The sequence below is a fragment of the Ranitomeya imitator genome, chromosome 2, assembly GCF_032444005.1.
Source record: "Ranitomeya imitator isolate aRanImi1 chromosome 2, aRanImi1.pri, whole genome shotgun sequence".
NCBI classification, from domain to species: domain Eukaryota; kingdom Metazoa; phylum Chordata; class Amphibia; order Anura; family Dendrobatidae; genus Ranitomeya; species Ranitomeya imitator.
The window spans coordinates 296,399,189-296,424,544 of record NC_091283.1 but is presented as its reverse complement, the minus strand read 5'-3'; the positions used below and the strand labels follow the sequence as shown (position 1 = coordinate 296,424,544).

The following is a 25,356-nucleotide window of genomic DNA, read 5'->3' as shown; positions in this document are numbered from 1 at the left end:
GGAGCCTTCCACTATGCTTTGGTTTTCTGGTCTCTTACTACATGTTGCTTGCTGGCAAGAAAGCCCTTTCTCTGTTCTGTATGACAAATTATGGACGCCTTGGTTGGAATTGGGTTAGGAGGAGATTAAGGGAAAATAGGCCTGAGGAGGTGTCGCCTATAAAATAATCTACTATATAATTGTCTACGGGTCACTTCCGTCTGTCCTTCTTTCTTTCTTTCTTTCTTTCTTTCCTTCTGTCATGGTTATTCATTCGCTGATTGGTCTCGCCAGCTGCCTGTCATGGCTGCTGCGACCAATCAGCGACGGGCACAGTCCGGAAGAAAATGGCCGCTCCTTATTCCACACAGTCAGTGTCCCCGGCGCTCCGCTCCATACTCCCCTCCAGTCACCGCTAACACAGGGTTAATGCCGGCGGTAACGGATTGTGTTATGCCGCGGGTAACGCACTCCGTTACCGCCGCTATTAACCCTGTGTGTCCCCAATCTGTTACTATTGATTCTGCCTATGCGGCATCAATAGTAAAAGAATGAATGTTAAAAATAGTAAAAAAAACAAAAAACCTGCTATACTCACCCTCCGTTGTCCGCTGAACCGCTCGCGCCTGCCGCCATCTTCCTTTCCCAGCGATGCATTGCGAAATGACCCAGAAGACCTAGCGGTCTCGTGAGACCGCTAAGTCATCTGGGTAGTTTCGCTATGCATCCTGGGAACGCAAGATGGCGGCAGCCGCGCGCCCATCGGCACAGCGCCGTTGGATCCCAGGAGGCGGAGAAACGGGACGCTGAGGAGCAGCGACCAGAATGGTGAGTATGTTAAACTACAAGGGGCCCTCGGATCGTTAGGTGAGTATGTTTATTTTTTTATTTTTAACCTGTGACATACGTGGCTGGGCAATATACTACGTAGCTGGGCAATATACCACATGGCTGTACAATATACTACGTGGCTGTGCAATATACAACGTGGCTGGCCAATATACTACGTCACTGGGCAATATACTACGTGGCTCTGTGCTGTATACTACGTGACTGGGCAATATACTACATGGCTGGACAATATACTACGTGGCTGGACAATATACTACGTGGCTGGGAAATATACTACGTCACTGGGCAATATACTACGTGACTCTCTGCTGTATACTACGTCGCTGTGCAATATACTACGTGGCTCTGTGCTGTATACTACATAACTGGGCAATATACTACGTCACTGGGCAATATACTACGTGGCTGGGCAATATACTACGTGGCTGGGCTATATACTACGTGGCTGGGCAATATACTACGTCGCTGGGCAATATACTATGTCGCTGGGCAATATACTACGTGGCTCTGTGCTGTATACTATGTCGCTGTGCAATATACTACGTGGCTCTATGCTGTATACTACGTAACTGGGCAATATACTACGTCACTGGACAATATACTACGTGGCTGGACAATATACTACGTGGCTGGGCAATATACTACGTGGCTGGGCAATATACTACGTCACTGGGCATGCTACAAGACATGATAAAAGAAGGATGTGAGCTGTCTAAGTGGGAAAGGGGGGAGAGATGGGGATGAATGGGGGTGGGATGGGTAAATGGGGGTTAATGCTGGGACGGGATTGAAAAACACGTGCTATTGTTAAATGTTTATTGCATTTTATAAATCAATAAAAATCTATTTGATTAAAAAAAGAAAGCCTTTTCTGTCTCCTGTCCTGGGACAGTACCTGCATGGTAGGCAACTTGAGCTGTACTCTTGGGGTCTCTGACACGGTAACTGTTATGATCCGGTGACTTTAGAGCTGCATGAGAACTTTCACTGGAGATGGTGGCCACTGTACTGACCGCAATCCTGAACTTAACACCGCAACTAGAAGTAGCCGTGGAGTGTACCTAACACACCTAGACACCTCGTCACAGCCGGAGGACTAATTACTCCTAAAGATGGAAAGAGGAATACTATCTTGCCTCAGAGAAAATCCCCAAAGGATAGACAGCCCCCCCCACAAATATTGGCGGTGAGTCGGAGAGGAAAAAACATACACAGGCAGAAAACAGAATTTAGCACAGGAGGCCACTCTAACTAAAATAGGACAGGATAGGACAGAGTTCTGTGCGGTCAGTAAAAAACCCTTCAAAAACATCCACAGCAGAAATTACAAAAACTTCCTACATCTAACTAATAGATGTAGGAGCGTAAATCTGCAACTCCAGTGAATCCTACAATCAGAGCAGGAATAAAACTGAAACAAGCACACAGCAGTGTGCCACAGATACAAAGAACCAAACACTTATCTTTGCTGAATTTGGCAGCAGGCAGGAGAAGCCAGAAAGTGATCCATCACTTCACAAGAAAGATTGACAACTGGCAAGGGCTAAAGGATCCTGCACACCTAAATATCCCAGTCCGAATTGTAATTATCAGATACACCTGGCCAGGACTGTGACTCAGAGACAACTGCATTCCCACCTTCAACCACCGGAGGGAACCCAAGAGCAGAATTCACAACAGTACCCCCCCCCCCTTGAGGAAGGGTCACCGAACCCTCACCAGGGCCCCCAGGACGATCAGGATAAGCCAGATGAAAGGCACGGACCAAATCAGCCGCATGGACATCAGAGGCAAAAACCCAAAAATTATCCTCCTGGCCATAACCCTTCCATTTGACCAGGTACTGAAGCTTCCGCCTCGAAAAACGGGAATCCAAAATCTTCTCAACAACATATTCCAACTCCCCATCAACCAACACAGGGGCCGGAGGATCAACAGAGGGAACAACAGGCTCCACATATTTCCGCAGCAAAGATCTATGGAAGACATTATGGATAGCAAAAGAGGCCGGAAGCGCCAATCGAAAAGACACCGGATTAATAATCTCAGAAATCCTATAAGGACCAATAAACCGAGGCTTAAACTTAGGAGACAAAACCTTCATAGGAACATGACGGGAGGACAACCAGACCAGATCCCCAACCCGAAGCCGGGAACCAACACACCGACGACGATTAGCAAAACGTTGAGCCTCCTCTTGAGACAACACCAACTTGTCCACCACATGAACCCAAATCTGCTGCAACCTGTCCACCACAGAATCCACACCAGGACAGTCAGAAGGCTCAACCTGCCCAGAAGAAAAACGAGGATGAAAACCAAAATTACAAAAGAAAGGCGAAACCAAGGTAGCAGAACTAGTCCGATAATTAAGGGCAAACTCGGCCAATGGCAAGAAAGCCACCCAATCATCCTGATCAGCAGACACAAAGCATATCAAATAAGTCTCCAAGGTCTGATTAGTGCGCTCGGTCTGGCCATTTGTCTGAGGATGAAATGCAGAAGAAAAAGACAAATCAATGCCCAGCCTAGCACAAAAGGCCCGCCAAAACCTAGAAACAAACTGGGAACCTCTGTCGGACACAATATTCTCCGGAATACCATGCAAACGAACCACATGCTGAAAAAATAACGGAACCAGATCTGAAGAGGAAGGCAATTTAGGCAAGGGCACCAAATGAGCCATCTTAGAGAACCGGTCACAAACAACCCAGATAACAGACATCTTCTGGGAGACCGGAAGATCAGAAATAAAATCCATCGAAATATGCGTCCAGGGCCTCTCAGGGATTGGCAATGGCAAAAGCAACCCACTAGCACGGGAACAACAAGGCTTAGCCCGCGCACAAGTCCCACAGGACTGCACAAAAGAACGCACATCACGTGACAATGAAGGCCACCAAAAGGACCTACCAACCAAATCTCTGCTACCAAAAATGCCAGGATGACCAGCCAACACGGAACAGTGAACCTCAGAAATCACTCTACTAGTCCATCTGTCAGGAACAAACAATTTCCCCACAGGACAGCGGTCAGGTCTGTCAGCCTGAAATTCCTGAAGAGCCCGTCGTAAATCAGGGGAAATGGCAGAAAGGACCACCCCTTCTTCCAGAATACCGACCGGCTCCAAGACCTCAGGAGAATCAGGCAAAAAACTCCTAGAGAGGGCATCAGCCTTAATATTCTTAGAACCCGGAAGGTACGAGACCACGAAATCGAAACAGGAAAAAAACAAGGACCATCGAGCCTGTCTAGGATTCAGCCGTCTAGCAGACTCGAGGTAAATAAAATTCTTATGATCGGTCAAGACCACAATACGGTGCTTAGCTCCCTCAAGCCAATGTCACCACTCCTCAAACGCCCACTTCATAGCCAACAACTCCCGATTGCCGACATCATAATTGCGTTCAGCAGGCGAAAATTTACGGGAAAAGAAGGCACACGGTTTCATTAAGGAACCAACAGGATCCCTCTGAGACAAAGCGGCCCCTGCCCCAATCTCAGAAGCGTCAACCTCAACCTGAAACGGAAGAGAAACATCCGGTTGGCGCAACACTGGAGAAGAAGTAAATCGACGTTTAAGCTCCTGAAAGGCAGAGACAGCCGCAGAGGACCAATTCGCCACATCAGCGCCTTTCTTCGTCAAATCTGTCAAGGGTTTAACCACGCTAGAAAAATTAGCAATGAAACGGCGATAAAAATTTGCAAAACCCAAAAATTTCTGAAGGCTCTTCATGGATGTGGGCTGAATCCAATCATGAATAGCCTGAACCTTAACCGGATCCATCTCTATAGACGAGGGAGAAAAAATGAAGCCCAAAAACGAGACTTTCTGCACCCCAAAGAGACACTTAGACCCTTTCACAAACAGGGCATTGTCACGAAGGATCTGAAATACCATCCTGACCTGTTGCACATGAGACTCCCAATCATCGGAAAAAATCAAAATATCGTCCAAATATACAATCAAGAATTTATCAAGATAAGTCCGGAAAATATCATGCATAAAGGACTGAAAAACAGATGGAGCATTAGAGAGTCCGAATGGCATCACAAGGTATTCAAAATGGCCTTCGGGCGTGTTAAACGCAGTTTTCCATTCATCACCCTGCTTAATACGAACAAGATTATATGCCCCTCGAAGGTCAATCTTAGTAAACCAACTAGCTCCCTTAATCCTAGCAAACAAATCAGAAAGCAAAGGTAGAGGGTATTGAAACTTGACCGTGATTTTATTCAAGAGGCGATAATCTATACAGGGTCTCAAGGAACCATCCTTTTTAGCAACAAAAAAGAACCCCGCTCCCAACGGTGAAGAAGATGGTCGAATATGCCCTTTCTCCAAAGACTCCTTAATATAGCTCCGCATGGCGGTATGTCCAGGCACAGATAGGTTGAAAAGTCGACCCTTAGGAAACTTACAGCCTGGAATCAAGTCAATAGCACAATCACAGTCCCTGTGCGGTGGAAGGAAACTGGACTTGGGCTCATCGAATACATCCTGAAAATCAGACAAAAACTCTGGAATCTCAGAAGATGAAGAAGAGGAGATTGACATCAAAGGGACATCATTATGAACCCCCTGACAACCCCAACTAGTCACAGACATGGACTTCCAGTCCAAGACAGGATTATGTACCTGCAACCACGGAAAACCCAGCACGACAACATCATGCAAGTTATGCAACACCAGAAATCGACAATCTTCCTGATGGGCTGGCGCCATGCACATGGTTACCTGTGTCCAAAACTGGGGCTTATTTTTAGCCAAGGGTGTAGCATCAATACCTCTTAAAGGAATAGGGTTCTGCAAAGGCTGAAAGGGAAAACCACAACGCTTGGCAAACTCAAAATCCATTAAATTCAAGGAGGCGCCTGAATCCACAAACGCCATGACAGAAAATGATGACAATGAGCAGATCAAGGACACGGATAACAAAAATTTAGGTTGTACAATACTGATGGTAATTGAACTGGCGATCCTCTTTGTCCGCTTAGGGCAGACAGAAATTACATGAGAAGCATCGCCACAATAATAACACAACCTATTTTGACGTCTGAAACCTTGTCGTTCCGTTCTAGACAGAATTCTATCACATTGCATAGGCTCAGGAATTTGCTCTGAGGATAATGCCACAGCGCGCACAGTTCTGCGCTCCCGCAGGCGTCGGTCAATCTGAATGGCCAGAGCCATAGATTCACTCAGACCAGAAGGCGTGGGAAACTGTTATGACCTGGTGGTTAGAACAACAATGGACCTGGTGGTTTTGAGCACACAAAATGACCTGATAGTTACTAATAACATAGGACGAGCTCTGAGACGTGGGAACTCTACTGACCGGAATCCCTAATCCTGACATACCACACTAGAAATAGCTGTGGAGCGCTCCTGACCAGTCCTAGGCCCCTCGGCACAGCATAAGAAACTAGCTAGCCCTGAAGATAGAAAAATAAGCCTACCTTGCCTCAGAGAAATTCCCCAAAGGAAAAGGCAGCCCCCCACATATAATGACTGTGAGTAAAGATGAAAATACAAACACAGAGATGAAATAGATTTAGCAAAGTGAGGCCCGACTTACTGAATAGACCGAGGATAGGAAAGATAGCTTTGCGGTCAGCACAAAAACCTACAAAAGACCATGCAGAGGGCACAAAAAGACCCTCCGTACCGACTAACGGTACGGAGGTGCTCCCTCTGCGTCCCAGAGCTTCCAGCAAGCAAGACAAATCAAAATAACAAGCTGGTCAGAAAAAATAGCAAACAAAAGAAACACAAGCAGAACTTAGCTTATGCAGGGAAGACAGGTCACAAGAACGATCCAGGAGAGAGCAAGACCAATACTGGAACATTGACTGGAGGCATGGAGTAAAGCACTAGGTGGAGTTAAATAGAGCAGCACCTAACGACTTAACCTCGTCACCTGTGGAAGGAAATTCAGAAGCCGCAGCCCGACTCACATCCACCAGAGGAAGCCCAAGGACAGAACCAGCCGAAGTACCATTCATGACCACAGGAGGGAGCTTGCCAACAGAATTCACAACAGTACCCCCCCCCTTGAGGAGGGGTCACCGAACCCTCACCAGAGCCCCTATGCCGACCAGGACGAGCCAAATGAAAGGCACGAACCAGATCGGCAGCATGAACATCGGAGGCCAAAACCCAGGAATTATCTTCCTGACCATACCCCTTCCACTTAACCAGGTACTGGAGTTTCCGTCTCGAAATACGAGAATCCAAAATCTTCTCCACCACATACTCCAACTCCCCCTCAACCAAAACGGGGGCAGGAGGATCAACGGATGGAACCACAGGTGCCACGTATCTCCGCAACAATGACCTATGGAATACATTATGGATGGAAAAAGAAGCTGGAAGGGTCAAACGAAACGACACAGGATTAAGAACCTCAGAAATCCTATACGGACCAATGAAACGAGGCTTAAACTTAGGAGAGGAAACCTTCATAGGAATATAACGAGATGACAACCAAACCAAATCCCCAACACGAAGTCGGGGACCCACACAGCGCCGGCGGTTAGCGAAACGTTGAGCCTTCTCCTGGGACAATGTCAAATTGTCCACCACATGAGTCCAAATCTGCTGCAACCTATCCACCACAGTATCCACACCAGGACAGTCCGAAGACTCAACCTGCCCTGAAGAGAAACGAGGATGGAAACCAGAATTGCAGAAAAATGGCGAAACCAAAGTAGCCGAGCTGGCCCAATTATTAAGGGCGAACTCGGCCAACGGCAAAAAGGACACCCAATCATCCTGATCAGCAGAAACAAAGCATCTCAGATATGTTTCCAAAGTCAGATTGGTTCGTTCAGTCTGGCCATTAGTCTGAGGATGGAAAGCCGAGGAAAAAGACAAATCAATGCCCATCCTAGCACAAAAGGCTCGCCAAAACCTCGAAACAAACTGGGAACCTCTGTCCGAAACGATGTTCTCCGGAATGCCATGTAAACTAACCACATGCTGGAAAAACAATGGCACCAAATCAGAGGAGGAAGGCAATTTAGCCAAGGGTACCAAATGGACCATCTTAGAGAAGCGATCACAAACCACCCAAATGACCGACATCTTTTGAGAGACAGGGAGATCCGAAATAAAATCCATAGAGATATGTGTCCAGGGCCTCTTCGGAACCCGCAAGGGCAAAAGCAACCCAATGGCACGAGAACAGCAGGGCTTAGCCCGAGCACAAGTCCCACAGGACTGCACAAAAGAACGCACATCCCGCGACAGAGACGGCCACCAAAAGGATCTAGCCACCAAATCTCTGGTACCAAAGATTCCAGGATGACCAGCCAATGCCGAACAATGAACCTCAGAGATAACTCTACTCGTCCATTTATCCGGGACAAACAGTTTCTCCGCTGGGCAACGGTCAGATGTATTAGCCTGAAATTTTTGCAGCACCCGCCGCAAATCAGGGGAGATGGCAGACAACATTACCCCCTCTTTGAGAATACCCGCTGGCTCAGGCAAACCCGGAGAGTCGGGCACAAAACTCCTAGACAGGGCATCAGCCTTCACATTCTTAGAGCCTGGAAGGTACGAAACCACAAAGTCAAAACAGGAGAAAAACAGCGACCAACGAGCCTGTCTAGGATTCAACCGTTTGGCAGACTCGAGATAAGTCAAATTTTTGTGATCAGTCAAGACCACCACGCGATGCTTAGCTCCTTCAAGCCAATGATGCCACTCCTCGAATGCCCACTTCATGGCAAGCAACTCTCGATTGCCAACATCATAATTACGCTCAGCAGGCGAAAACTTCCTGGAAAAGAAGGCATATGGTTTCATCACCGAGCCATCAGAACTTCTTTGCGACAGAACAGCCCCTGCTCCAATCTCAGAAGCATCCATCTCGACCTGAAACGGGAGCGAAACATCTGGCTGGCACAACACAGGGGCAGAAGAAAAACAACGCTTCAATTCCCGAAAAGCTTCCACAGCAGCAGAAGACCAATTGACCACATCAGCACCCTTCTTGGTTAAATCAGTCAACGGTTTAGCAATACTAGAAAAATTATTGATGAAGCAACGATAAAAATTAGCAAAGCCCAGGAACTTTTGCAGACTCTTCAGAGATGTCGGCTGAGTCCAATCATAAATGGCCTGGACTTTAACAGGGTCCATCTCGATAGTAGAAGGGGAAAAAATGAAACCCAAAAATGAAACCTTCTGAACTCCAAAGAGACACTTTGACCCCTTCACAAACAAATAATTCGCACGCAGGACCTGGAACACCATTCTGACCTGCTTCACGTGAGACTCCCAATCATCCGAGAAGACCAAAATATCATCCAAGTATACAATCAGGAATTTATCCAGGTACTCTCGGAAGATGTCATGCATAAAGGACTGAAATACTGATGGAGCATTGGAAAGCCCGAATGGCATAACCAGGTACTCAAAATGGCCCTCGGGCGTATTAAATGCTGTTTTCCATTCATCGCCCTGTTTAATACGCACAAGATTATACACACCACGAAGATCTATCTTGGTGAACCAACTAGCCCCCTTAATCCGAGCAAACAATTCAGACAGCAGCGGCAAGGGGTACTGAAATTTGACTGTGATTTTATTAAGAAGGCGGTAATCAATACAAGGTCTCAACAAACCATCCTTCTTGGCCACAAAAAAGAACCCCGCTCCCAATGGCGACGACGACGGGCGAATATGACCCTTCTCCAAGGATTCCTTTACATAACTCCGCATAGCGGCGTGCTCAGGCACAGACAGATTGAACAGTCGACCTTTAGGAAACTTACTACCAGGAATCAAATCGATAGCACAATCGCAATCCCTATGAGGAGGTAGGGCACTGGATTTGGGCTCATCAAATACATCCCGGTAATCCGACAAGAACTCTGGAACTTCAGAAGGGGTGGATGATGAGATAGACAGAAATGGAACATCACCATGTACCCCATGACAACCCCAGCTGGACACAGACATAGATTTCCAATCCAATACTGGGTTATGGACCTGTAGCCATGGCAACCCCAAAACGACCACATCATGCAGATTATGCAACACCAAAAAGAGAATATCCTCCTCATGCGCAGGAGCCATGCACATGGTCAGTTGGGTCCAATACTGAGGCTTATTCTTGGCCAAAGGCGTAGCATCAATTCCTCTCAATGGAATAGGATACTGCAAGGGCTCCAAGAAAAAACCACAGCGCCTGGCAAACTCCAAGTCCATCAAATTCAGGGCAGCGCCTGAATCCACAAATGCCATGACAGAATAGGACGACAAAGAGCAGATCAAAGTAACGGACAAAAGAAATTTCGACTGTACCGTACCAATGGTGGCAGACCTAGCGAAACGCTTAGTGCGCTTAGGACAATCGGAGATAGCAGGAGTAGAATCACAACAGTAAAAGCACAGCCCATTCCGACGTCTGTGTTCTTGCCGTTCAGCTCTGGTCAAAGTCCTATCACATTGCATAGGCTCTGGTTTATGCTCAGATAATACCGCCAAATGGTGCACAGTTTTACGCTCACGTGAGCGTCGATCGATCTGAATGGCCAAAGACATAGACTCATTCAGACCAGCAGGCATAGGAAATCCCACCATGACATCCTTAAGGGCTTCAGAGAGACCCTTTCTGACAATTGCTGCCAGAGCACATTCATTCCACTGAGTGAGCACAGACCACTTCCTAAACTTCTGACAATATATCTCTACCTCATCCTGACCCTGACACAGAGCCAGCAAGATTTTCTCTGCTTGATCCACTAAATTTGGTTCATCATAGAGCAATCCGAGCGCCAGAAAAACGCATCAACATCATGCATTGCAGGGTCTCCTGGCGCAAGGGAAAATGCCCAGTCTTGAGGGTCACCACGCAACAAGGAAATAACGATCTTTACCTGTTGAACTGGGTCACCAGAGGAGCGGGGTTTCAAAGCTAGAGACAGTTTACACTTATTTTTGAAATTCAGAAACTTAGCTCTATCTCCAGAAAATAAATCAGGAATAGGAATTTTAGGTTCTGACATAGGATTCTGAACCACTAAATCTTGAATGTTCTGTACACTTATAGTGAGATTATCCATCAAAGAGGACAGACCTTGAATGTCCATGTCTACACCTGTGTTCTGAACCACCCAGATGTAAAGGGGAAAAGAAAGACAAAACACAGTGCAAAGAAAAAAAAATGGTCTCAGAACTTCTCTGTTCCCTCTATTGAGAAGCATTAGTACTTTGGGCCTCCAGTACTGTTATGACCTGGTGGTTAGAACAACAATGGACCTGGTGGTTTTGAGCACACAAAATGACCTGATAGTTACTAATAACATAGGACGAGCTCTGAGATGTGGGAACTCTACTGACCGCAATCCATAATCCTGACATACCACACTGGAAATAGCCGTGGAGCGCTCCTGACCAGTCCTAGGCGCCTCGGCACAGCCTAAGAAACTAGCTAGCCCTGAAGATAGAAAAATAAGCCTACCTTGCCTCAGAGAAATTCCCCAAAGGAAAAGGCAGCCCCCCACATATAATGACTGTGAGTAAAGATGAAAATACAAACACAGAGATGAAATAGATTTAGCAAAGTGAGGCCCGACTTACTGAATAGACCGAGGATAGGAAAGATAGCTTTGCGGTCAGCACAAAAACCTACAAAAGACCACGCAGAGGGCGCAAAACGACCCTCCGTACCGACTAACGGTACGGAGGTGCTCCCTCTGCGTCCCAGAGCTTCCAGCAAGCAAGACAAATCAAAATAACAAGCTGGTCAGAAAAAATAGCAAACAAAAGAAACACAAGCAGAACTTAGCTTATGCAGGGAAGACAGGTCACAAGAACGATCCAGGAGAGAGCAAGACCAATACTGGAACATTGACTGGAGGCATGGAGTAAAGCACTAAGTGGACTTAAATAGAGCAGCACCTAACGACTTAACCTCGTCACCTGTGGAAGGAAATTCAGAAGCCGCAGCCCCACTCACATCCACCAGAGGAAGCCCAAGGACAGCCGAAGTACCATTCATGACCACAGGAGGGAGCTTGCCAACAGAATTCACAACAGGAAACCCCACCATAACATCTTTAACGGATTCAGAAAGCCCCCTTCTGAAAATTGCCGCTAAAGCATCATTATTCCATTTAGTCAACACAGACCATTTTCTGAATTTCTGACAATACAATTCTGCCGCCTCTTGACCCTGAGACAGGGCCAACAAGGTCTTCTCAGCTTGATCCACAGAATTAGGCTCATCATACAATAATCCTAAAGCCTGAAAAAAGGAGTCAATATCAAGCAAAGCCGGACTCCCAGATTCCAGAGAAAACGCCCACTCCTGCGGGTCGCCACGCAGCAGTGAAATAACGATTTTTACCTGCTGACTGGAATCACCAGAGGATCGAGGTCTCGGGGCAAAAAAAAGTTTACAGTTGTTTTTGAAACTCAAAAATTTAGACCTGTCACCAGAAGATAAATCAGGAGTAGGAATCTTTGGTTCTAAAGCAGGAGTCTGAATAATATAATCAGAAATACCTTGCACCTTAGCAGCAATCTGGTCTACACGAAAAGCTAAATCCTGAACATTCATGCTTGCACCAGGCTCCTCAGCTACCCAGATATTAAGAGGGAGGAGAATACAAAACAGACTGGAGAAAAAAAATGGCTCAAGAGCTTCCTTCCCTTCTTCTGAGATGCATTTAACTCATTGTGGGCCAGTTGTACTGTTATGATCCGGTGACTTTGGAGCTGCATGAGAACTTTCACTGGAGATGGTGGCCACTGTACTGACCGCAATCCTGAACTTAACACCGCAACTAGAAGTAGCCGTGGAGTGTACCTAACACACCTAGACACCTCGTCACAGCCGGAGGACTAATTACCCCTAAAGATGGAAAGAGGAATACTATCTTGCCTCAGAGAAAATCCCCAAAGGATAGACAGCCCCCCCCACAAATATTGGCGGTGAGTCGGAGAGGAAAAAAACATACACAGGCAGAAAACAGAATTTAGCACAGGAGGCCACTCTAACTAAAATAGGACAGGATAGGACAGAGTTCTGTGCGGTCAGTAAAAAACCCTTCAAAAACATCCACAGCAGAAATTACAAAAACTTCCTACATCTAACTAATAGATGTAGGAGCGTAAATCTGCAACTCCAGTGAATCCTACAATCAGAGCAGGAATAAAACTGAAACAAGCACACAGCAGTGTGCCACAGATACAAAGAACCAAACACTTATCTTTGCTGAATTTGGCAGCAGGCAGGAGAAGCCAGAAAGTGATCCATCACTTCACAAGAAACATTGACAACTGGCAAGGGCTAAATGATCCTGCACACCTAAATATCCCAGTCCGAATTGTAATTATCAGATACACCTGGCCAGAACTGTGACTCAGAGACAACTGCATTCCCACCTTCAACCACCGGAGGGAACCCAAGAGCAGAATTCACAACAGGTAACTCCAGGCTCTAACTGCAGCTGTACCTCAGGTTTAGTGTGGGTAATTTACGTAGAGTCCTATGCCCTCCGGTTCTACTGTGGACCTTGCAGTTATCCACAATCTCGGGCTCCCGCTGCCCGGTTTCTGCGCTCTGGCTCACAGAAGGCCCAATCGCCACCTCTTTGAGCTCCTAATTACTTCTCTGAGCTCCTTTCCTGTCTCTTGTTTTACACAGACTGACTAACTCCTTCAAACCAGGATGGAATTTAGGGAAGTTCCCCTCAAACAGGGTTTTGAGCTTCCGACATCTGGCCTGGAGTTAGAATGTGTTGTGTGTAAGATTTACCTGCCAAAGGGATCCCACTTGTCTCCAGGCATGGCACTACCCTCCCTGAGAGGAAGGCAGCACCACTGTGTTACCCGAACTCCTGGGGTGCCACAGCTCCTTTATCGGTCTTGTAGTCTGGCCGTATTGCAATCGTGTGATCACCATTTTACCTCTAGACCACAACATTCTCCTCCACCCAAAACTGTTCAAATGGCTATGGACATTGAAAGCCCTTTTTCTATAGAACTTACAACCTGGAGGATCCACCTACCCCCTGGGATTAGATGACACTAACCCTTTCCTGCCCAGATCTGTAAACTACAAAGCCAAATGAAAGTGAACGTAGAATGAACTGATAAGTTAGAAAATCACTTAAAGAAAAATATTATAATGGTCCTCTAAAAGCGGAGGGTAATGATGCTGTTGGCTTCCTAGAACCCTGATATCTTATTGGATGAATCTCCCTTCTGTCCCTTCTGTGCTGCTGAATGTGCTCATATGGTCCCTACAAGACCAGGTCCAGTCTTTCTGGCCAAACTTCACTTTTATGATAGACAGCATTGAATGTGAAATGAGGGCCAAGTGTGAATTTCTGTACAATAACACGAGAGATTCCCTTTATCCTGACTTTTCAATTTCTTTTAAAACTGTCTACTCACTTTTTTCCTCCAAAAATGTGGAGGAAAATGGGGGGGTGCGTCATATAGTCCGGATGTACAGGCTCTGGCTGTGATAGGGAGGTGGGGGTGCGGCAATGGCAGAGCAGCGGGTCACAGAGACAGCAGTCGGCTACTGTGGTTAACTCCTGTGCCCGCTGCTAAAAAGAAATGAAGATTCGCTGTATTCCACGCCCATGGGCATGGAGGGCAATGAATATTCATTTCTCATTCGCATCCTGGTATGATTGGCCCCCATCCCCATCCTGGTATGCATGGCCCATCAGAAAACACTGAAAAAACAAACCATTACACTTACCTTCCCTACGCTCCCTTGTAGCATTCTGCTCCATTACCAGCAGCTGCTTTATCCTTGTAAGCAGTGCATGGGAGGTACTTCATGTGCTGCTTGCAAGCCGAAGGGCAGCTGCCAGAATACTCACTGCTATGCACGCCGGGACTGTATGCGCAGAGAGCAGTGAGTATTCATTGCTTTACAGTAGCACCCGCAGGGTCAGCCAGAGCCTTCCTGCAGCTGCCAGCGGTCATTTGTTTCCGCTACTAAAGAGAAATGAATATTCACTTTGCTCTACGCCCATGGAGCTCATTTCTATTAAGTAGCGGCACGTGATTGCCCGACAGCTGCAGGAAGGCTCCAGCTGATACTGTGCATGCTACTGAAGAGCAATGAATACTCACTGATCTTCGCGTATACAGTCCCAGCGTGCAGAGCAGTGAATATTCCGGCTGCTGCCCTCCGGCTTGTAAGCAGCGCATGATGTACCTGCCATGCACTGCTTACAAGCATAAAGCAGCTGGCTGCTGGCACTGTGAGGGAGCCCCGGGAAGGTAAGTGTAATTTTTTTAATGTTTTCTGATGGGGCCATGCATACCAGGATGGAGGTGAAGGCTAATCATACCAGAATAAGGATGGGACCCTGCATACCAGGATAGGGATGGGGCCCTGCATACCAGGATAGGGATGAGGAGCCATGCATACTACGACGAGATGGGGACCCAGCATACCATGATAGGGATGGGACCCTGCATACCAGGTTAAGGATGGGGTCCTGCACACCAGGATAGGGATGGGGCCCAGCATACCAGAATAGGGATGAGGAGCCATGCATACTACGACGAGATGGGGACCCAGCATACCATGATAGGGATGGGACCCTGCATACCAGGTTAAGGATGGAGTCCTGCACACCAGGATAGGGATGGGGCCCTTCATACCAGGATAGGGATGAGGCCATGCATTTTAGGACAAGATGGGGACCCTGCATTACAGGATAGGAATGATGCAGCATGCATACCAGGATGAGGGGGACCATTCCTACCAGGATGGGAATGAGGGGGCCATGCACACCAAGATGGGGATAAGGGGACCATGCATACCAGGATAGGGATGAGGAGCTATGAATACCAGGATAGGGGTGAGAGGGCCATGAATACCAGGATAGGGATGAGGAGACCATGCATACCAGGATAGGGATGAGGAGCCATGAATACCAGGATAGGGATGAGAAGCTATGCATATCGGAATGGGGATAAGGGGGCCATGCATACCAGGGAAGGGATGAGGGGGCCATGTGTATCAGGAGGGGGGAAGGGATGAGGGGGCCATGTGTATCAGGAGGGGGATGATGGGGCCATGTATACCAGGATAGAGGATATTAAGTACAGAATTTACCACATTTTTTGCATCATTTTTTTCCTAATTTCCTCATCTAAAACCTAGGTGCGTCTTATAGTCCGAAAAATATTGTAACTTCAAGCGGGATTCTTATGAACTACATAAAATCCATTACACCTGTGCCATGATATATCTCTAAGTAGTGCGTGGCTGATGGCTGTAATATACATTTATTCACACCTGCAGGAGATGTGTTGGCTCGAGCCCTGGTGTCATGGATTCACTCCACGTCATAAATTACATTGTTTTCGATCCTGAGGAATTAAGATTACTGCACAATCTCTCCTGAAATGGAGGCGCTAATACATTCTCTACTCCTCTGGTCAGGAATCATAGTAGCTCCAATGATCCACCATAAATGAGTGCAACTCTGGTTTAGTGTTGGAGTTCTCCCCTCATACATACGTTGTTGTTGGGGATGTAACTTTTTTATTGTATGCCTTTTTTTACCTGTTCATTCTGTATGATAGTTTGATTGTGGTGGGATTGTTCTGCCTCACTTATGTGAGTCTGTATCTTCATGATAGTCTTTAAAAAAGGTCTCCATTGCATTTTCCAAATGCCAAAATCTAATTTTACAACACCTCAGCTCTATACTATAAGGCTATGTGCGCACGTTGCGGATTTGCTTGCAGAAATTTATGCAAGGTTTCTGCATCTCTTGTCAGAAAAACGCTGTGTAAAATCCACGCGTTTTCTATGTGGATTTATATGCATTTTGTAAGCTATATAAAGATATATTATTAAAAAAAAGTGATGTCATTTCCTTGTTCAACCTCTTCTTTTTCATTCTCCATTGAAAACCATAATATCATTACATACCATGTTCAAATTTATAATGTTCACAGACACAAAACAAATATAAGTGAATACTGTTATGGCTGGCAATCAGGCAACACAGCGTGCAGTAATCAGCGCACATACAGAGATCTAGCAATAACCAAAAACAATAGGACGAGCTCTGAGACGTGGAATCTCTGTAGACTGCAGTACCTGATCTATCCTCACACAACTATAAGCAGCAGTGGATTGCGCCTATAACTACCTATGCAACTCGGCACTGCCTGAGGAGCTGACTAGCCTGAAGATAGAAATACAAGCCTGACTTACCTCAGAGAAATACCCCAAAGGAATAGGCAGCCCCCCCACATATAATGACTGTTAGCAAGATGAAAAGACAAACGTAGGAATGAAATAGATTCAGCAAAGTGAGGCCCGATATTCTAGACAGAGCGAGGATAGCAAAGAGAACTATGCAGTCTACAAAAAACCCTAAAACGAAAACCACGCAAAGGGGCAAAAAGACCCACCGTGCCGAACTAACAGCACGGCGGTGCACTCCTTTGCTTCTCAGAGCTTCCAGCAAAAGTAATAGCAAGCTGGACAGAAAAAACAGAAAACAAACTAGAAGCACTTATCTAGCAGAGCAGCAGGCCCAAGGAAAGATGCAGTAGCTCAGATCCAACACTGGAACATTGACAAGGAGCAAGGAAGACAGACTCAGGTGGAGCTAAATAGCAAGGCAGCCAACGAGCTCACCAAAACACCTGAGGGAGGAAGCCCAGAGACTGCAATACCACTTGTGACCACAGAAGTGAATTCAGCCACAGAATTCACAACAGTACCCCCCCCTTGAGGAGGGGTCACCGAACCCTCACCAGAACCCCCAGGCCGACCAGGATGAGCCACATGAAAGGCACGAACAAGATCTGGGGCATGGACATCAGAGGCAAAAACCCAGGAATTATCTTCCTGAGCATAACCCTTCCATTTGACCAGATACTGGAGTTTCCGTCTAGAGACACGAGAATCCAAAATCTTCTCCACAATATACTCCAATTCCCCCTCCACCAAAACAGGGGCAGGAGGCTCCACAGATGGAACCATAGGTGCCACGTATCTCCTCAACAACGACCTATGGAATACATTATGTATGGAAAAGGAGTCTGGGAGGATCAGACGAAAAGACACCGGATTGAGAATCTCAGAAATCCTATACGGACCAATAAAACGAGGTTTAAATTTAGGAGAGGAAACCTTCATAGGAATATGACGAGAAGATAACCAAACCAGATCCCCAACACGAAGTCGGGGTCCCACACGGCGTCTGCGATTAGCGAAAAGCTGAGCCTTCTCCTGGGACAAGGTCAAATTGTCCACTACCTGAGTCCAGATCTGCTGCAACCTGTCCACCACAGAATCCACACCAGGACAGTCCGAAGACTCAACCTGTCCTGAAGAGAAACGAGGATGGAACCCAGAATTGCAGAAAAATGGAGAGACCAAGGTAGCCGAGCTGGCCCGATTATTAAGGGCGAACTCAGCCAACGGCAAAAAGGACACCCAATCATCCTGGTCTGCAGAAACAAAACATCTCAGATATGTTTCCAAGGTCTGATTGGTTCGTTCGGTCTGGCCATTAGTCTGAGGATGGAAGGCCGAGGAGAAAGATAGGTCAATGCCCATCCTACCACAAAAGGCTCGCCAGAACCTCGAGACAAACTGGGAACCTCTGTCAGAAACAATATTCTCAGGAATGCCATGTAAACGAACCACATGCTGGAAGAACAAAGGCACCAAATCAGAGGAGGAAGGCAATTTAACCAAGGGCACCAGATGGACCATTTTAGAAAAGCGATCACAGACCACCCAAATGACCGACATTTTTTGAGAAACGGGAAGGTCAGAAATGAAATCCATCGAAATATGTGTCCAAGGCCTCTTCGGGACCGGCAAGGGCAAAAGCAACCCACTGGCACGTGAACAGCAGGGCTTAGCCCTAGCACAAATTCCACAGGACTGCACAAAAGCACGCACATCCCGCGACAGAGATGGCCACCAGAAGGATCTAGCAACCAACTCCCTGGTACCAAAGATTCCTGGATGACCGGCCAGCACCGAACAATGAAGTTCAGAGATAACTTTACTAGTCCACCTATCAGGGACGAACAGTTTCTCGGCCGGACAACGATCAGGTTTATTAGCCTGAAATTTCTGCAACACTCTCCGCAAATCAGGGGAGATGGCAGACACAATGACTCCTTCCTTGAGGATACTCGCCGGCTCAGATAACCCCGGAGAGTCGGGCACAAAACTCCTAGACAGAGCATCCGCCTTCACATTTTTAGAGCCCGGAAGGTATGAAATCACAAAATCAAAACGAGCAAAAAATAACGACCAACGGGCCTGTCTAGGATTCAAGCGCTTGGCAGACTCAAGATAAGTAAGGTTCTTATGATCAGTCAAAACCACCACGCGATGCTTAGCACCCTCAACCCAATGACGCCACTCCTCGAATGCCCACTTCATGGCCAGCAACTCTCGGTTGCCCACATCATAATTACGCTCAGCAGCAGAAAATTTCCTGGAAAAGAAAGCACATGGTTTGAACACTGAGCAACCAGAACCTCTCTGTGACAAAACCGCCCCTGCACCAATCTCAGAAGCATCAACCTCGACCTGGAACGGAAGAGAAACATCTGGTTGACACAACACAGGGGCACAGCAAAAACGACGCTTCAACTCCTGAAAAGCTTCCACGGCAGCAGAAGACCAATTAACCAAATCAGCACCCTTCTTGGTCAAATCGGTCAATGGTCTGGCAATGCTAGAAAAATTACAGATGAAGCGACGATAAAAATTAGCAAAGCCCAGGAATTTCTGCAGACTTTTTAGAGATGTCGGCTGAGTCCAATCCTGGATGGCCTGAACCTTAACCGGATCCATCTCGATAGTAGAAGGGGAAAAGATGAACCCCAAAAATGAAACTTTCTGCACACCGAAGAGACACTTTGATCCCTTCACGAACAAGGAATTAGCACGCAGTACCTGGAAAACCATTCTGACTTGCTTCACATGAGACTCCCAATCATCTGAGAAGATCAAAATGTCATCCAAGTAAACAATCAAGAATTTATCCAGATACTCACGGAAAATGTCATGCATAAAAGACTGAAAAACAGATGGAGCATTGGCAAGTCCGAACGGCATCACCAGATACTCAAAATGACCCTCGGGCGTATTAAATGCCGTTTTCCATTCATCTCCCTGCCTGATTCTCACCAGATTATACGCACCACGAAGATCAATCTTAGTAAACCAACTAGCCCCCTTAATCCGAGCAAACAAGTCAGAAATCAATGGCAAGGGATACTGAAACTTAACAGTGATCTTATTAAGAAGGCGGTAATCAATACACGGTCTTAGCGAACCATCCTTCTTGGCTACAAAAAAGAACCCTGCTCCCAATGGTGACGACGATGGGCGAATATGTCCCTTCTCCAGGGACTTCTTCACATAACTGCGCATAGCGGTGTGTTCAGGTACGGACAAATTAAATAAACGACCCTTAGGGAATTTACTACCAGGAATCAAATCGATAGCACAATCACAATTCCTATGCGGAGGTAGGGCATCAGACTTGGACTCTTCAAATACATCCTGAAAGTCCGACAAGAACTCTGGGATGTCAGAAGGAATGGATGACGAAATAGACAAAAATGGAACATCACCATGTACTCCCTGACAACCCCAGCTGGTCACCGACATAGAGTTCCAATCCAATACTGGATTATGGGTTTGTAGCCATGGCAACCCCAACACGACCACATCATGCAAATTATGCAGTACCAGAAAGCGAATAACTTCCTGATGTGCAGGAGCAATGCACATGGTCAGCTGGGCCCAGTATTGAGGTTTATTCTTGGCCAAAGGTGTAGCATCAATTCCTCTCAACGGAATAGGCTCCAAGAAAAATCCACAACGTTTAGCATAATCCAAATCCATCAGATTCAGGGCAGCGCCTGAATCCACAAACGCCATGACAGAATACGATGACAAAGAGCACATTAAGGTAATGGACAAAAGGAATTTGGACTGTACAGTACCAATAACGGCAGAGCTATCGAACCGCCTAGTGCGTTTAGGACAATTAGAAATAGCATGAGTAGAATCACCACAATAGAAACACAGTCTGTTCAGACGTCTGTGTTCTTGCCGTTCTACTTTAGTCATAGTCCTGTCGCACTGCATAGGCTCAGGTTTACTCTCAGACAATACCGCCAGATGGTGCACAGATTTACGCTCGCGCAAGCGACGACCGATCTGAATGGCCAAGGACATAGACTCATTCAAACCAGGAGGCATAGGAAATCCCACCATTACATCCTTAAGAGCTTCAGAGAGACCCTTTCTGAACAAAGCCGCTAGTGCAGATTCATTCCACAGAGTGAGTACTGACCACTTCCTAAATTTCTGACAATATACTTCTACATCATCCTGACCCTGGCATAAAGCCAGCAGATTTTTCTCAGCCTGATCCACTGAATTAGGCTAATCGTAAAGCAATCCCAGCGCCTGGAAAAATGCATCAACATTACTCAATGCAGAATCTCCTGGTGCAAGAGAAAACGCCCAGTCCTGTGGGTCGCCGCGCAAAAAAGAAATAATAATCAAAACCTGTTGAATAGGATTACCAGAAGAATGAGGTTTCAAGGCCAAAAATAGCTTACAATTATTTCTGAAGCTCAGGAACTTAGTTCTGTCACCAAAAAACAAATCAGGAATCGGAATTCTTGGTTCTAGCATCGATTTCTGATCAATAGTATCTTGAATCTTTTGTACATTTACAACGAGATTATCCATTGAGGAGCACAGAGCCTGAATATCCATGTCCACAGCTGTGTCCTGAAGCACTCTAATGTCTAGGGGAAAAAAAAGACTGAAGACAGAGCTAAGAAAAAAAAATGCTGTCAGGATTTCTTTTTTCTCTCTATTGGGAATCATTGGTTTGGCTCCTTGTACTGTTATGGCTGGCAATCAGGCAACACAGCGTGCAGTAATCAGCGCACATACAGAGATCTAGCAATAACCAAAAACAATAGGACGAGCTCTGAGACGTGGAATCTCTGTAGACTGCAGTACCTGATCTATCCTCACACAACTATAAGCAGCAGTGGATTGCGCCTATAACTACCTATGCAACTCGGCACTGCCTGAGGAGCTGACTAGCCTGAAGATAGAAATACAAGCCTGACTTACCTCAGAGAAATACCCCAAAGGAATAGGCAGCCCCCCCACATATAATGACTGTTAGCAAGATGAAAAGACAAACGTAGGAATGAAATAGATTCAGCAAAGTGAGGCCCGATATTCTAGACAGAGCGAGGATAGCAAAGAGAACTATGCAGTCTACAAAAAACCCTAAAACGAAAACCACGCAAAGGGGCAAAAAGACCCACCGTGCCGAACTAACAGCACGGCGGTGCACTCCTTTGCTTCTCAGAGCTTCCAGCAAAAGTAATAGCAAGCTGGACAGAAAAAACAGAAAACAAACTAGAAGCACTTATCTAGCAGAGCAGCAGGCCCAAGGAAAGATGCAGTAGCTCAGATCCAACACTGGAACATTGACAAGGAGCAAGGAAGACAGACTCAGGTGGAGCTAAATAGCAAGGCAGCCAACGAGCTCACCAAAACACCTGAGGGAGGAAGCCCAGAGACTGCAATACCACTTGTGACCACAGAAGTGAATTCAGCCACAGAATTCACAACAGAATACTATATTTTTTGGATTATAAGACACACTATATACCCTACTGGCCCGGTGGAGCAGGATCGCTGCTGGAGGAGGCAAGAGTGGAGCGTTGCTGCAGGCTGGGGTGAGGGAGATTTCCGATGTGCGCCGCTGCGGTGCTCTGTGGTGCGGGGGCTCCGCTGGCATTTTGTGAAAGCCTGGAGCCCCCCCTTCCCCCGTACATCCATTAATGCAATGTGGTGGCCTGTGGGACAATGGTCGCCGGAGGAAGAGCATGCACAGATTGTGCACTACCGCTGTGTGAGAACTTTCCCATGCAGCGGTGCCGTAAGATAGACCACCGGAGCTGATCAGCTGATGAACTCCAGGGAACTCTCACGGGGGCTCAGTGATACACTGCGGGAGCAATTATCTCCTGTCAGTTTATCGCTGGAGGCTGGATAGAACGGTCACATCTACCGATGTGACTGTTCTACACGTGATATCGCTGTGGGACACTCTGTATTAAATGGCGGACAGGGAGTATTTGTTGGTTTATTATTTTTGATTGCAGGAGACGCGGGTGTCGGGATTAGGGGTTCGGTGTGTGTATTTTGGATGTGAATATGTAAATGTTTTGATCTACAGGCGTCGGATGATGAGACTATTCTTCCATCATCGGCTCATGCTGCCTCTGTTATATGTGACAAAAGGTGTAGACGGATGAGAGTAGTAGACCCATCAGATGACGCTTGGGTTCACACGTCACATGGGTACACACACACACAAAAAAAACACCATAAGAGGAAAGACCTCCACTATTCTAAACAAAAAAAACACCAGTATACAGGCAAAGATGCTTACCTGTTCAAGGCCTCCAACAATTGCACTAACCAGGGTGCAGCGGACCCAAGTTAAGATGGCAAATACACAGGTGCAATAATACCGATAATGCAGCCACCCTACAATGAGGAATTGGCCGCTTGGTGCACCTGTGCAAACAAATAGTCTGTATGTGGCGTGTTCACACAGGAATGCAAAGTATATGGCTCAAAGCCTATTAATGACGCGATATAGCGGGCTTACCATAATGCATCCTGTGCGAACAGAGGCCACAGTGTACAGAGCCATCTAGGGCCCAGCCGCACCCTGGAAAAAATGTTTTTTTAGATTAGGACTGCCAATGTGTAAGGACCCTTGACGTGGGTTGGCAGCTTAAATATTGTGGTCATAATATCGACCAATACCTTGCATACATTGTTATGTTTTTGGTGCACTGTATATTTTTTCCGGTTTTAGGAAGTTTCGCCCCCAGCAGTTCGCCCCCCGCAGTTCGCCCCCAGCAGTTCGCCCCCAGCAGTTCGCCCCCAGGTACACTTCGCCCCCGAACATTTCACACCCAGCATTTCGCCCCCAGGATGTTTCGCCCCCGCACATTTCGCCCCCGCTCATTTTGCCCCCAGCAGTTCGCCCCCGGATGTTTCGCCCCCAGCAGTTCGCCCCCAGCAGTTCGCCCCCGGATGTTTCGCCCCCGGATGTTTCGCCCCCAGCAGTTCGCCCCCGCACATTTCGCCCCCAGCAGTTCGCCCCCGGATGTTTCGCCCCCGGATGTTTCGCCCCCAGCAGTTCGCCCCCGGATGTTTTGCCCCCAGCAGTTCGTCCCCGCACATTTCGCCCCCAGCAGTTCGCCCCCGGATGTTTCGCCCCCGGATGTTTCGCCCCCAGCAGTTCGCCCCCGGATGTTTCGCCCCCAGCAGTTCGCCCCCAGATGTTTCGCCCCCAGCAGTTTGCCCCCGGATGTTTCACCCCCAGCTTTTTGCCCCCCAGATGTTTTGGCCCCAAATTAGGCAGGGAATTTTGGCCTTGTGTTTTAGCCCTAAGACCTCTTTCACAGTAGCCACTTTCCCAAGTGCTAAGCACTGGAAAATCGCTAAGAAGATTGCCAATTATGAATATACTAGATGGTGGCTTGATTCTAACGTATTGGGTATTCTAGAAGGCGCAGCCACGTGGTATGTTGCACAGGTTATGTAGTATATTGGACAGTCCACGTAGTACATTGCACAGGCCATGTAGTATATTGGACAGCCGAAGTAGTATTTTGGACAGCGCGTGTAAATTGCACAGTCCACGTAGTAAATTGCACAGCACATGTAGTATATTGGCCAGCCGACATAGTATATTGCACTTGTCACGTAGTATATTGCACTGCCCACGTAGTCTAGGAATGTGGGCACTATATTCGTGTTAAAAAAAAAAATAATAACGATATACTCACCTCAGCCACGGGCCCTGAAGTCCTCGCGCCTCTCTGCAGTGCTGGCAGTGGCTTCCGGTCTGAGCATAGGACCTGCGATGATGTTGCGGTCACATGACCGTGACATCATCGCAGGTCCTGGACGCATAGCATCGTTCGGACCGGAAGGCACGGCGTGCACTGGAGAGAGGCGCGGAGGACAGCGCGACATCGGAGGGTGTGAGAATAACTTTTTTAAATTTTTTTTTATTTTTAACATTACATCTTTTCACTATTGATGCTGCATAGGCACGATCAATAGTGAAAAGTTGGTCACACAGGGTTAATAGCAGCATTAACGGAGTGCAGTACACCGCGATCCATTAACGCTGGCATTAACCCTGTGTGAGCGGTCAGCGGTGAGTGCAGGGCAGTGAAGCAGCGGCCATTTTTCTGGCAGCCTGTGACCGTCGCTGATTGGTCGTGGCAATGGTCGTGGGCGTTTTGCCATGACCAATCAGCGACTTGACAGACAGACAGACGCCGCGACAAATGAATATACGAATAAAACGTTACAGACAGAAAGACGAAGGTGACCCTTAGACAGTTATATAGTAAATAAGTCAATGGCTGGAAAAGCGAGGTGTTGTTTCGGCCAGCTCTTTTTA

The 25,356-nt window shown here is 47.0% G+C and overlaps 1 pseudogene; it reads left to right on the top strand.

The window, feature by feature from the left end:
• The window catches only part of LOC138663302 (oocyte zinc finger protein XlCOF7.1-like), a 144,119-nt pseudogene that overhangs the window by 38,810 nt on the left and 79,953 nt on the right, over positions 1-25,356 (top strand).